The sequence below is a fragment of the Anomalospiza imberbis genome, chromosome 39 (genome assembly GCF_031753505.1).
Source record: "Anomalospiza imberbis isolate Cuckoo-Finch-1a 21T00152 chromosome 39, ASM3175350v1, whole genome shotgun sequence".
Lineage (NCBI taxonomy): Eukaryota > Metazoa > Chordata > Aves > Passeriformes > Viduidae > Anomalospiza > Anomalospiza imberbis.
Genome location: NC_089719.1, coordinates 604,014 through 617,334, shown reverse-complemented (window position 1 = coordinate 617,334; position 13,321 = coordinate 604,014). Strand labels below are relative to the sequence as shown.

Here is a 13,321-nt window from a genome sequence, read left to right as displayed (position 1 = left end):
GAGATGCCCTTTTGTTGCCTTCTCTGGAGCTGCAGCAGCAATGTCTGTGTGCAGAGCTGGGGGCAAACAGCATGGCTGGTGCTCTGCAAGGGCCCTGGGGGAGACGGGAAGGAGCAGCAGAGCAGGGGCTGATCCATCCCCAGTGCGCTGGACAGCCCAGGGCAGCGTCCCAGAGCGTCCTGATGGAGCTGCCAACAACATCCCCCCTCTGCAGCCCTGGCCACTCCCCCAGCTCACACAGGTGCCGCATCCTTGCAGGCACAGCCACGGCAGCACTGGCTCAGGAGCCCCTGTTTGCATTGCACACAGCAGGCGGGAGCACCCCCATGCTGCTGCTGTGGGGACATGAACCTGAGCAAGCACAAATGCCAGCAGCCCCTGGGGCCAGGAAGGGCTGGGGGATGCCAGGGAAACCACTCAGCTTTGTCCTGGCCTCTGCAGTCAGCCAGAAAGTTTGTTCCCATCAGCTGGGAGTTTCCTGTCCCACTGAAGACGCTGTTGCTCAGAGCCAGGGCTGCCTGGCAGCCACCCCCAAACTGCCCTGAGCATTTCCTTGGCTTCACCTTTGCTTTCTTTACTCTTCTTGCTACAAATTTCTTCCCATTGCCCACCCCTGTTCCCTCCCCTGCACACAGCCCATCCCTGTTTGCCCTTTCCTCTCTGGCCCCACTCCCCATTCCAGTTCCTGACTTGGCACCATGGGAACGGCCCTTGGGGAGCAGGATCATCCCACAAGTGCTGCAGGAATTGTCTGCAGGCTCCTGCAGTGCCTCATGCTGCTCCCTTGCCAGAGGCAGCCCAGGCCAGGGGGGCACATCTGGGCTGCTGTGTCTGGCTGTGGGGCTGCCTGTTCTGGGCAGTGAGGAGGGGCTGCAGAGGCTCTGCAGGACTGACAGGATGGGCTTTGGGGCTGTGAGGAGAAGCTGAGGGACCTGGGCTGCTGGAGCTTCTGAAGAGGAGGCCCAGGGCTCCTCCTGCAACTGCTCCAAGGGTGGTTTCACAGAATCACAGAATCAGTAAGGCTGGAAAAGACCTTGGAGATCATCAAGTCCAACCTGTGCCCTGACACCGCCTTGTGTCCCCTGAGCCTCCTCTTCTCCAGGATAAACAACCCCAGCTCCCTCAGCCGCTCCTCACAGGACTTGTGCTCCAGACCTCTCACCAGCCTTGTTGCCCTTCTCTGGACACGCTCCAGCCCCTGCAGGTCCTTCCTAAATTGGGGGACCCAGAACTGGACACAGCACTCGAGGTGCTGCCCAACCACTGCTGAGCACAGGGGAAGAACCACTGCCCTGGTCCTGCTGGCCACACCATTCCTGATCCAGGCCAGGAGCCATGGGCCTTCTTGGCCACCTGGGCACACTGCTGGCTCATGTCCAGCCTGCTGTCCATCAGTCCCTGCAGGTCCCTTTCTGCCTGGCTGCTGTCCAGCCACTCTGTCTCCAGCCTGTAGCGCTGCAGGGGTTGTTGTGACCAAAGTGCAGGACCTGGCACTTGGACTTGTTAAACCTCACCTTGTTGGATCTGGCCCCTGGATCCAGCCTGGCCAGGGCCCTGAGCATAGCCCTCATGCTTTCCAGCAGATCAACACCCCCAGACAACTTGGTGTCACCACGGTTCCATGAGGCCCCAGAGTGTCCCAATGTTCTCCATCATTCCATGAGGCCTCCCAGTGTCACAATGTCCCTCTGGTGTCACAAAGTCCCTTGGATCCTTGGGCCCTGCAGTGTCACAATGGCACCGTGGTGCCCCAGCGCCCTGCAGTGTCACAACGGATCCTTGGTTCCATGAGGTCTGGCAGGGCAGCAATGCTCTCCTTGGTTCCCGCTGTCTCCCACACCTCCCACTGTCAGGCTATAGAAGGACACCTGGCTGATGAAGGGGAGTGGGAGTGGGTACCTACTCGAGGAGGTAATAATAAAAATCCCTCCCAACCCCCTCTCCCAAGCCAGGTGCCACTTCAGATTCAGTATGATCCCCTGGATCTGGAGAGTCAGCCAGATGGTTTAGAAGAAAATTATCTGCCCAGTGACCCTCCCAATTATGATTAATCTGTGAGACAGATCAGCACCTCTAACATCAAAAAGGAAAGAAGGGTAATTGTGGTGGGTGACGCCCTTCTGAGGGGAACAGAGGGCCCCATATGTCGACCAGAGCCACCCCACAGGGAGGTCTGCTGCCTCCCTGGGGCCTGGGTATGGGATATCACTGACACACTGCCTGGGCTGATTCAGCCCTCTGATTATTGCCCACTGCTGATACCCTGGGCTGGCAGTGATGAGATTGAAAACAGGAGTGTCAGGGCAATTAAAAGGGACTTTAGGGCATTGGGTCAGGTGGTTAATAGGACAGGGGCCCAGACAGTCTTTTCCTCAGTCCCTTTGGAGTCTGAGAAAAACGCTGAAAGCAATAGGAGAGCTCACATTACCAATGAGTTGCTTGAGGGTTGGTGTCATTACACAAATTTCAGATTTTTTAATCATGGGGCAACTTTTACAGCACCTGGCCTGCTTGGACCAGACGGGCTCCATCTTTCTGTGAAGGGCAGAAGAATTTTAGCTCATGAACTGGCAGAACTTGTTGAGAGGGCTTTAAACTAGGTCTGAAGGGGAAGGGAGATGTAGCTGGGTTGTCTGGAAGCAGGCTCATGGGTGGTAAGCCTGAGTTAGGGGTGAAATCAGCAGCCCAGCTGAGGTGCATGTACACCAATGCACACAGCATGGGTAACAAACAAGAAGAGCTGGAGGCCATGGTGCAGCAGCAGAGCTATGATGTAATTGCCATCACAGAAACAGGGTGGGACGACTCACATGGCTGGAGCGCTGCACTGGATGGCTGCAAGCTCTTCAGGAGAGACAGGAAAGGGAGAAGAGGTGGAGGGGTGGCCCCTTTATATTAGGGGGTCTTTTGATGCTATGGATGTTGAAACTAATGATGATGGAGTCGAATGTCTGTGGGTGAGACTTAGGGGGAAGGCCAACAAGGCTGACATCCTACTGGGAGTCTGTTATCACCCACCCAACCAGGAAGAAGAGTGTGACAACTCATTCTACAAGCAGCTAGAGAATGTTTCAGGATCATCAGCCCTTGTTCTTGTAGGTGACTTCAATCTGCTGGTCATTTGCTGGGAACTTAATACAGCAGAAAAAAGGCAGTCCAGGAAATATTTAGGGTTTGTGGAGGACAACTTTTTTGTCGCAGCTGGTGAGTGAGCCCAGCAGGAGAGGGACTATGTTAGATCTGTTGTTTGTAAATAGAGATGGGCTGGTGGGAGATGTGGTGGTTGGAGGTCATTTGGGGCACAGTGATCATGAAATTATAGAGTTCTCAATATTTGGTGAAGTCAGGAGGAACACTAATAAGACTTTTACATTGGACTTTGGAGGGCAGACTTTGGCCTACTTAGGAGACTTATTCAGAGGTTTCCTTGGGAAGCAGCCCTTAAAAACAAAGGAGTTCAGGAAAGGTGGACATGCTTCAAAATAGAGATCTTGAGGGCACAGGAACAGACTGTTCCTGTGTGCCAAAAGATGAGATGACGAGGCAAAAGCCCAGCCTGGATGGGCAACAAGGTTTTGGAGGAAGATAGGAATAAAAAAAAGGATGTATCATCTTTTGAAGGAGGGTCAGGTCTCTCAGGAAGTATTTAAGGGGCTTGCTGGGGCATGAAGGGAAGAAATTAGGGAGGCCAAAGCTCAGTTTGAACTTAAAATGGCAGCTTCTTTAAAGGATAATAAAAAATATATAAATATATCAATGGTAGAAGGAAGGGTAAAACCAACCATTGTTCTTTATTAGATGTGGAAGGGAATTTAATAACTGCAGATGAGGAGAAGGCAGAGGTGCTTAATGCCATTTTTTGCCTCAGGTTTTAGTGAGAAAATGATTTGCCTTCAGGACAACTGTCGTCCTGGGCTGGTAGATGGTGTCAGGGAGCAGAGTGGGCCACTGTTATCTAGGAGGAGGCAGTCAGAGACCTGCTGAGCTGCTTGGATGTTCATAAATCTATGGGACCTGATAGGATCCAGCCCAGGGTGATGAGGGAGCTGGCAGATGAGCTTGCCAAGCCACTCTCCATCATTTACCAGCAGTCCTGGCTAACTGGTGAGGTCCCAGATGACTGGAAGCTGCCCAATGTGATGCCCATTCACAGCAAGGGTGGGAAGGATGATCCTGGTAATTCCAGCCCAGTCAGCCTGACCTCAGTACCCGGTAAGGTCATGGAACAGTTCACACTGAGTGTCATCACACAGCACTTCCAGGATGGCCAGGGTGTCAGACCCAGCCAGAAGGGGTTTAGGAGGGCTAGGTCATATTTGACCAACCTGGTCTCCTTTCATGACCTGGTGACCCTCCTGGTGGATGCAGGAAAGGCTGTGGATGTGTCTATTTGGACTCCAGCAAGGCCTTTGACACTGTCTCCCACAGCACACTCCTGGAAAAGCTGCAGCCCACGGCTGGGCCAGGAGCACTCTGTGCTGGGTTCAGAACTGGCTGGATGGCCGGCCCAGAGAGTGGTGGTGAGCGGTGCTGCATCCAGCTGGGGACAGTCACCAGTGCTGTCCCTCAGGGCTCTGTGCTGGGCCAGCTCTGTTCAATATTTTTATTGACCACATAGATGAGGGGATTGAGGCTTTCATTAGTAAACCTGCGGATGACACTAAGCTGGGAGCGTGTGTCCATCTGTTGGAAGGCAGGAGGGTTCTGCAGGAACACCTGGAACAGCTGGATAGATGGAAGATTCCAGTAAGATGAAGTTTAATCAGTCCAAGTGCCCAGTCCTGCATTTTGGCCACAATAACCCCCTGCACAGCTCTAGGCTGGGGACGGTGTGGCTGGACAGTGCCCAGGCAGAAAGGGACCTGGGGGCACTGGTCGACAGCAGGTTGGACATGAGCCAGCAGTGTGCCCAGGTGGCCAAGAAGGCCACGGGCTCTTGGCCTGGATCAGGAATGGTGTGGCCAGCAGGAGCAGGGCAGTGATTCTTCCCCTGTACTTGGCACTGGTGTACTTGACATTCTTCCCCTGTACTGGCACCGTTCCTCGAGTGCTGTGTCCAGTTCTGGGCCCTCCCACTTAGGAAGGACATGGAGGGGCTGGAGCGTGTCCAGAGAAGGACAACAAGGCTGGTGAGGGGTCTGGAACACAAGTCCTGTGAGGAATGACTGAGGGAAATGGAGTTGTTTATCCTGGAGAAGACTCAGAGGTGACCTTATCACTCTCTGCACTCCCTGAAAGGTGGTTGCAGTCAGGTTGGGGTCGGTCTCTTTCTCCTCACAGCAACTGACAGGACCAGAGGACAGTGTCTAAAGCTGTGCCAAGGGAAATTTAGGTTGGATATTAAGAAGAAAGATTTAATGGAAAGGGTGATAAAGTACTGGAACTGTCTGTCCAGGGAGGTGGTGGAGTCACCATCCTGGGATGTGTTTAAAAAAGACTGGATGTGGCACTCAGTGCCATGGTTTAGCTGAGGTGGTGTCGGGGCATGGGCTGGACTTGATGATCTTAAAGGTCTCTTCCAACCCAGCAATTCTGTGATTGTGTGACATCACAGACCAGGTTGTGACATCATATAGTAGGCTGTGTCATCCCAGGTTTATTATGTGACATCACAGAGCAGGCTGTGACATCAGAGCATGCCTGTATGACATCACAGAGCAGAGCAAGCTGTGAGGTCAAAGAGTGTGCTGTGACATTATAGGGTGGCTGTGTTCCATCACTGAAGGTGTTGTGACATCACAGGGTGGGTCTGTGAGCCCACAGAGGTGCTGTGTGACATGCTAAGTGAGTTCTGCCATCACAGAGCAGGCTGTGACATCACAGAGCAGGCTGTGACATCACAGAGGAGGTTGTGATGTCACAAAGTCGGCTGTGACATTACAGGCTGGCAGTGTGACATCACAGAACAGGCTGTGAGGCCACAGAGAAGACTCTGCCATCATAGACAAGGGCTCTGTGACATCACAGAGCAGCTGTGTGATGTCACAGAGAAGGCTGAGACAATAGAGAGTGGGTTGTGACATCACAGAGCTGACTGAGAAATCACAGAGCAGGCTGTGACATCACAGCGAGGCTGCATAACATCACAAAGGTAGCTGTGACATCATAGAGCTGGCTGTGACATCACAGGGTGTCTGTGACATCACAGGCTGGGCTGTGACATCTCAGAGCAGGTTTTATGACATCATACAGCAGACTGGGACATCAAAGAGCAGGTTGTGGCATCACAGGACACCTGTATGAAATCACAGGTGGCCTGATACATCTCAGAGTGGGCTGTGTGACATCACAGGGGCTGTGTGACATCACAGGGGCTGTGTGAGTTCACTGGGGAGGTCACTCTACCCCAGCCCCCCCTCCCAGTTCCCCCCAAAGAAGTCCAACGCTGCTCGTGCACAGCGGGGTCCCCTGTCCCCCCGGGTCCCCCCGCCCCCGGCGCCGCAGCCTCCCCCAGAGGATGTTCCACGAGATCGACCCCAGAGCCTGACACGGGGACGGGGACTGGGGCCATAGGGGATGGGACAGGGGGAAAGGGACCCCCCCGGCAGCGTCCCTGTGTCCCCCAGGGCCAGAGCCTGGGCCAGGGCTCCTTCACCCTGTTACCAATGAGGGCTTGAGAGCGCTGAAAAAATCCCCAGCAAGGGATCAGCAAAAACCAGAATTAATATTAAGCGAAAGCACCACAAAGTTCCTTGGCAAGAGTCACTCTGCTCCTGACTGGACACTTCAGGCACACCAAGGAAACAAAGCAACAACAAAACCAAATAAAATCCAGGCAATCAAATCAGAAATGAGCCAACAATTGAGGCTTTCATTCCTTTGGAAGAGAACTGTCCTTCTCCTGCAGGTGCCCATGGCCAGAATTGGGGTTCCACCTCCAACACTGCCTGTTGTGACAGACTGGAGGAGATTGTTGGCTGGAAACATTTCCTGTGTAGGGAGGAAGGGGCAGGTCCAGCCTTGCCCTGCCCTGGAACCCCAGCCCTGCCCTGCCCTGGAACCCCAATCCCCCCAGAGCCTCTATCCCAGCCCAGCAGTGTCTGCCAGTCCCTGGCACAGCACAGGCAATGCTCCACAGCCACCTCTGGAGCCCCCAGCCCAGCTCCTGAGTGACCAAATGACCCCAAGTCCCACCTGGGGGAAGGGCCCAGGAACACCAAGGGGTATTTAAGGCTGAGCACAAGGCAAGCACACATCTTGACCCTACGTCCTCTTGGAATTTCCATCTGAACAGTGCTGGAATCCAGGAGTTGGTAGCTCTGTGTGTGCTTCTCTAAATCTTTTTCATCATTCTCTATTTCTGTCTCTTATTCTTTTATTTCTGTCCTCTTGAACATTTTGAGTAACTTAAAACTCAGATGGCTTAGAGTTTGTGAAGTTGAATGGACCAATATACAGCTTTGAAAAGTGTTTTTTGTTCATTGAATGTCTTATTAAACCTTTTGCCAAAGTTTCAGCTCCTCACCAGACTTGCTGCCCTTCTCTGGACATGATCCAGCCCCTCCATGTTGTGGCCAAAGTGCAGGACCCGGCACATAGACTTGTTAAACCTCACCTTGTTGGATTTGGGCCCTGGATCCAGCCTGTCCAGGTCCCTCTGCAGAGCCCTCCTATCCTCCAGCACATCCACACCCACACCCAGCTTGGTGTCATCTGCAAATTTGCTGATGTTGGTCTCAATCCCCTCATGCAGATCATCAATGCAGACATTGAAATCCACGCTGGCTGGCTCTGACCCCTCGGCCATCCTGTGGGTGCCCTGTGATGGCACTCAGGGTGATCTGTTCCAGAACCTTGCCGGGCACCGAGGTCAGGCTGACAGGCCTGGAGTTCCCCAGATCCTCCTCCCAGCCCTTCTTGGGGATGGGCTCACACTGGCACCTCCAGTGCTCTGGGACCTCCCTGGTGAGCCAAGACTGATGGTAAATGATGGAGAGCAGCTTGGGGAGCTCATCCACCAGCTCCCTCATCCCCCTAGGATGGATCCCATCTGATCCCATCCACCTGTGAGCATCTGAGTGGCCCAGCAGGTCCCCAGCTGCTTCCTCCTAGATTCAAGAGGGCTGTTCTGCTCCCTGTGCCCACCTGTCAGCTCAGGAGAACTCTTGTCCTGAGGACAACCTGTCCATATATTGAAAATTGAGTCAAACAAGATGTTAAGTTGCTCGACCTTTTCCTTATCTTTAGTTGCTATATTCTCCACTGCATCCAATAAAAGTTAGAACTTCTCCTTCCTCCTCCTTTTGCTATAATTTTTTTTATAAAAACATTTTTTATTCTTTTTACAGAAGCTGCCAGGTTGAGTTCTAATTGAGCTTTCACCTCTCAACTTCTCTTTCTGCATGACCTAACAACATCCTTAAACACTTCCTGAGTTGCCGGTCCTTTTTTCCCTTGAGTTCGCACAAAAGCTCAATGGGCAGCCAGGGCAGTCATTTTCCTCACCAGCTCATCTTTGGCCACACTGGGACAGGCTGCTCCTTCCCCCTTAAGATTACTTTCTTGAAATGTGTCCATCCTTCCTGGACCCCTTTGTTTTTAAGGGCTGTTTCCCTTTAAAAAATCAGTACCTGATTCGGTGCTCCCCAAATCTGCATCCTAAATAGGCCAAAGTCTGCCCTTCCTAATTCCAGTGTGGAAGTTTTGTTGCTGCCCCTCCTTCTTTCACAGAACATTGAAAACTTGATTATTTCATGGTGACTGTGCCCCAGGCAGCCTCTGACCCCCACATCTGCCACCAGCTCTTCTCTGTTTGTGAGCAGCAGGAGACAGAGCTTTCCTTGGCAGTGGAGTGTTACCAAAAATTCGGTAAAACAGAAAACTCCTTCACACCAATGCAGCATTAAGAAGCAGCATTCTTTATTCAGCCGGGTGCACGGGGGATAGCTCCTCCCAAAGCCGAGCATGCCGAGTGCAGGAAAGTTTCTGTTCATATTCTGTATTTTGCACACATATTCATTGATTGACCTGGACTAAACACACATCTAAAAATCAATTCCCCAGAATCATTAGCATATTTCCCCATCCCTTTACCCATGCTCTCTTCTGTGCTGGGGGCCTCTCTGGTGGTCCCTGGTGGTCGTGGACCCCAATGTTCCAGTGGGCCTGGCTGAGCTGGCAGGACACTGAGGCTGGTGAACTTCCAGTTCCCTTCTGACACAATGGGCATTGTGTGGTTTCCATAGGCTTGGGGTTTTGGAGAACAAGCTCCAGGTGTCAGCTCACCTGGTGGAGACAATTTATCATCTGGTAACATGAGGTCACAGAGTGGGCTATGACGTCACATGAGTGATCTATGACAGAATGGTCCATGACATCACAGAGTGGTTTATATGAGGTCATCAAGAAGCTATGACATCATAGGCCATCTTTGTGACATCACAGAGCAGGCTTTGGCATCACAGGACAGATGTCTGACATCACAGAGCAGGCTGTGACAATCACAGAGGGGCTGTGTGACATCCCAGGAGGGCTGTGTGAGGTCACTGGGTTGGTCACTCCGCCCCAGCTCCCCCTCACAGTTTCTCCCAACAAGTCCAATGCTGTTCATGCCCAGTGGGGTCCCTTGTTCCCTGGTATCCCCCCGGTCCACCTGGAGCCACAGCCCCCACCAAAGGATGTTCCACAGGATCCACCCCTGAGCCTGACATGGGGAAAAGGGGCCAGGGCTGTGTGACCAGGACATCAAGGACGTGGATTATCCAGGTCCCTGTGGCCTGGGTTGGGTTCCCCAGGGCAGGAAAGATGTCTGGCAGCTGGAGCAGGGTTAGGGAAGGGCCTCCAAGGTGGGGCTGGAGCCCTTGGGCTGTGAGCAGAGGCTGAGGGAGCTGGGCTTGTCCAGCCCGGAGCAGGGAAGGCTGAGGGGCTCCTCATCCCAGCCTGGCAGTGCCAGCGAGGAGGGTATGGAGAACACAGAGCCAGGCTCTTCACCGGGGGCCTGGTGGGAGACAGAAGCCAATGGGTGGAAGGGGCAAGAGGGGAGATCAGCCAGGCCAGAAGGAGATGAAATGAGTCAGGCTGGTTTCAGCATTTCCTCAACACCAAAAGCAGCCTGACCTCCCTTCTCCATCCACCACTGACAGCTTTGCAAATCAGGAATTGTTTGTGCTGTTTTGCACCACTCCAGGACGAGCATCCTTGTACAAGAACTTAATTGTGTTTATTTCTACCACAGAACCATGTTTGTCTAAAATCTGGTTTTGTATGGAAATCACTTGTGGATGGTGGACTCATCAGACACTGCTGGGACGTTGCACATAGCTCAGGGATGAGTGCCATTGTTATGAAATTGTGTCCTGTTCAACCATGGTCTCTTGCCCATGAAGAGAAACCTGCCTGTTTCCTCTGAGTCTCACCAGTTCCTGACCCCCAAAGGACACAAACCTGATGAGTTGTAGTTCCCACTCCAGCGGTGGCACTTGGACCTCCCTCCATCCCCAGAGCAGAGCTCCCTTGTCCCAGAAAGTCCCTGGCAATGCAGGGATGAAGGAAACAGGACAGGCTGTGGGGATCAGGGGCAGGGCACAGCCAGGGATTTGGGGTGGTTGTGAGCCCAGGGCAGGACCTGGCCCATGGCCTTGGTGAACCTCATCCAATTGTCCTGGGCCCATGGCTCCAGCCTGTCCAGATCCCTCTGCAGAGCTTCCTGCCCTCCAGCACAGCCACACTCCCACCCAGCTTGGGCTCACCTGGGAACTGACTGAGGGTGCCCTCGATGGCCTCATCCAGATCAGCAATCAAGAGATTTCACTGACCTGGCCCCAATCCTGAGCCCTGGGGACACCCCTGGGTGTGACTCCATTCCTCAGCTGCTCTGAGTGCCAGGGGTTGGATGAGGGAAATGGTGGGGAGGGGTTGGGGACAAAGTGTGATTGATTGTCAGCCATGAAGAGTCTTGATTTTCACATCTATTCAGACTGCATTAGGAGGTGCTGGGGGTCAATCAATTGGACATTGCTGATATCCATCTCTAAACAGGAAAAGGAAACTGGACAAACTTTTTCAATATAGTCTACTCACTTCGAATACACTTCTGAAATCTGTCTAATTCATCACAGAAGAATTGAAAGCTACCATAATTCCCAGCGGCATTTTTTGTTTGGGAGTTTTAAACAAATCACTGAGTTTCTGAACTGAAGAGCTCAAGAAAGAATAGGCCTCTGGAGTAGTATAATTCATCAGCAACCTCCAAGTGGCTGAGGATCCATCCCCATCAGAGCAGCAGTGACCAGCAATGGGCACAGCTTTGTGGCTGCCCCAGCTCTGGGATGGGCCCTGGGCCTGGAGCAGGAGCAGCTCTGGAGGGCACCAAGGCCGGGCTCTTGTGCTGGCCTGGGCAGATGGGATGGCAGCAGGGGCTGCAGAGCTGTCAGCACCTCAGCCCGAGGGGAGCAGGGCACCCAGGGAGCCTCCTTTGGCCTTGGCCAAGCCCCTTCCCCCATGGCTGGGGCTGAGTCCTGGCTGAGCTGCAGCTGCTGCTGTGCCCTGGCCAGGGGCTGAGGCCGTGGGGCCAGTGGCCAGAGCAGCCTGGGCTGAGCAGAGCTGTGGGGCCAGAGCCGGCTGGGCTGTGCTGGGGAGCAGCCCTTGGTGCTGCACAGAGCTCAGGGCAGCTGGCAGAGCTTGCAGGGAGCTGGGCTGGGCTCAGAGAGCCTGGCACAGAAACCATCAGTGTCCATCTCAGCCTGGCTGAGCGTGCAGGGGCCAAGGAGAGCAGCCCCGGGTCTGCAAGTTCTCTGTGTGGGAGCTGAGCTGGTGAGCCCCTGAGCCCTCCCAAGTGCTGGGGCTGCACCTCCAGCTCCAGAGGAGATGTGACAGATGGGAGCAGAGACAAATCATTCCTGCTGGATTCTTTCTTATGTGTGCTTATACAGGTGACCTGGATCCATATGTAGACGAGCTGTTTTGTGTCCGCAAACCCTGCTAGAGTGAGAAGAACACTATTTCTTAGCTGAAAATAGTATTTCATGCATAAGACACAGTGAGAAAGAAAAGACACATATGATCAGAAGAGCATCTGAGTTTTTTAGAGGATGAGAGACTCATTGATGTTCCAGCAGGCAAACCTGCTCAAATACTTTCCTCAGAACTTCCTTGAGATGAGAGGTGACCACCCAAGGACCAGGCTAACCAGAGGTGTCTGTCCTGCCAGCTTTTGTCTGGGAGAACCCTTGCATATAGGGAATTTTTTCAGGAGGAGTATCAGTTTTGGCTGTGGGCACCTGGAAAGACGGATGGTTCTTTTCCATAGGAAGGAAAGCACAGAGCTCCAGTTCTCCAGGGACTGATGAGAGGCAGCCCTCAACATTTCAAGATCAGCTGGACCTGTCAGGTAGCCCCTGGGAGGCCAAACCCTTGCTTCCATGAGGCCTTGCAGTGTCACAGGGGTCTCCTTGGTGCCACAGGATCACAATGGACCCTTGGTTCCATGGGGACTCCCAGTGTCAGAAGGGTCTCCTTGGTTCCATGAGGCCCTGCAGAGCCCCTTGATTCAACAAGGCCTCAAAGTGTCACCATGGCCTCCAGGGTTCCATGAGGCCCCGCAATGTCACAGTGGACCTTTGGTTCCATGGAGTCCTGCACTGTTCCATGGATCCTTAGTTCCATGGGGCCCTGAAGTGTCACAATGGACTCCTTGGTTCCATGGTGCCACACAGTGTGACAAGTGCCCCTTGGCCTGCCAAGACTCCATAGTGTAACAATGGCCCCTTAGTTCCATGGGGCCCTGAAGTGTCACAATGGTCCCTTGGATCCATGGGGCCTGTAGTGTCACAATGGCTCCTTGGATCCATGGGGCCTGTAGTGTCACCATGGCTCCTTGGATCCATGGGGCCTGTAGTGTCACCATGACCCCTTGGATCCATGGGGCCTGTAGTGTCACAATGGCCCCTTGGATCCATGGGGCCTGTAGTGTCACAATGGCCCCTTGGATCCATGGGGCCTGTAGTGTCACAATGGCTCCTTGGATCCATGGGGCCTGTAGTGTCACAATGGCTCCTTGGATCCATGGGGCCTGTAGTGTCACAATGGTTCCATGGATCCATGGGGCCTGTAGTGTCACAATGGTCTTCATGATGCCACAGGGCCTTGCAGTGTCACAACAGACCATTGGTTTCACTGAGCCCCACAGAGTCACTATGGTCCCCTTGGCTGCACAGGGCTCTGGAGTGCCACAATGCCTCCTTGGTGTCACAAGGCCTCAAAGTGTCAAAATGGCCTCCAAGGTTCCATGAGGCCCTGCTGTGTCACAATGGACCTGTGGTTCCATGATGCCCCATAGTGTCACAATGGCATCCTTGGTTCCACGGTGTCAGAATGGCCCCTT

General features: G+C 53.4%; 1 protein-coding gene and 1 long non-coding RNA gene across 2 annotated transcripts in view; both read left to right on the top strand.

Annotated features, from left to right (window-relative positions):
• The window catches only part of LOC137464210 (zinc finger protein 850-like), a 711,331-nt gene that overhangs the window by 251,716 nt on the left and 446,294 nt on the right, over positions 1 to 13,321 (top strand). The gene's annotated exons all lie outside the window — the stretch shown is intronic.
• LOC137464227 (uncharacterized) overlaps positions 1 to 13,321 on the top strand; it is a 433,227-nt gene that overhangs the window by 5,436 nt on the left and 414,470 nt on the right. The gene's annotated exons all lie outside the window — the stretch shown is intronic.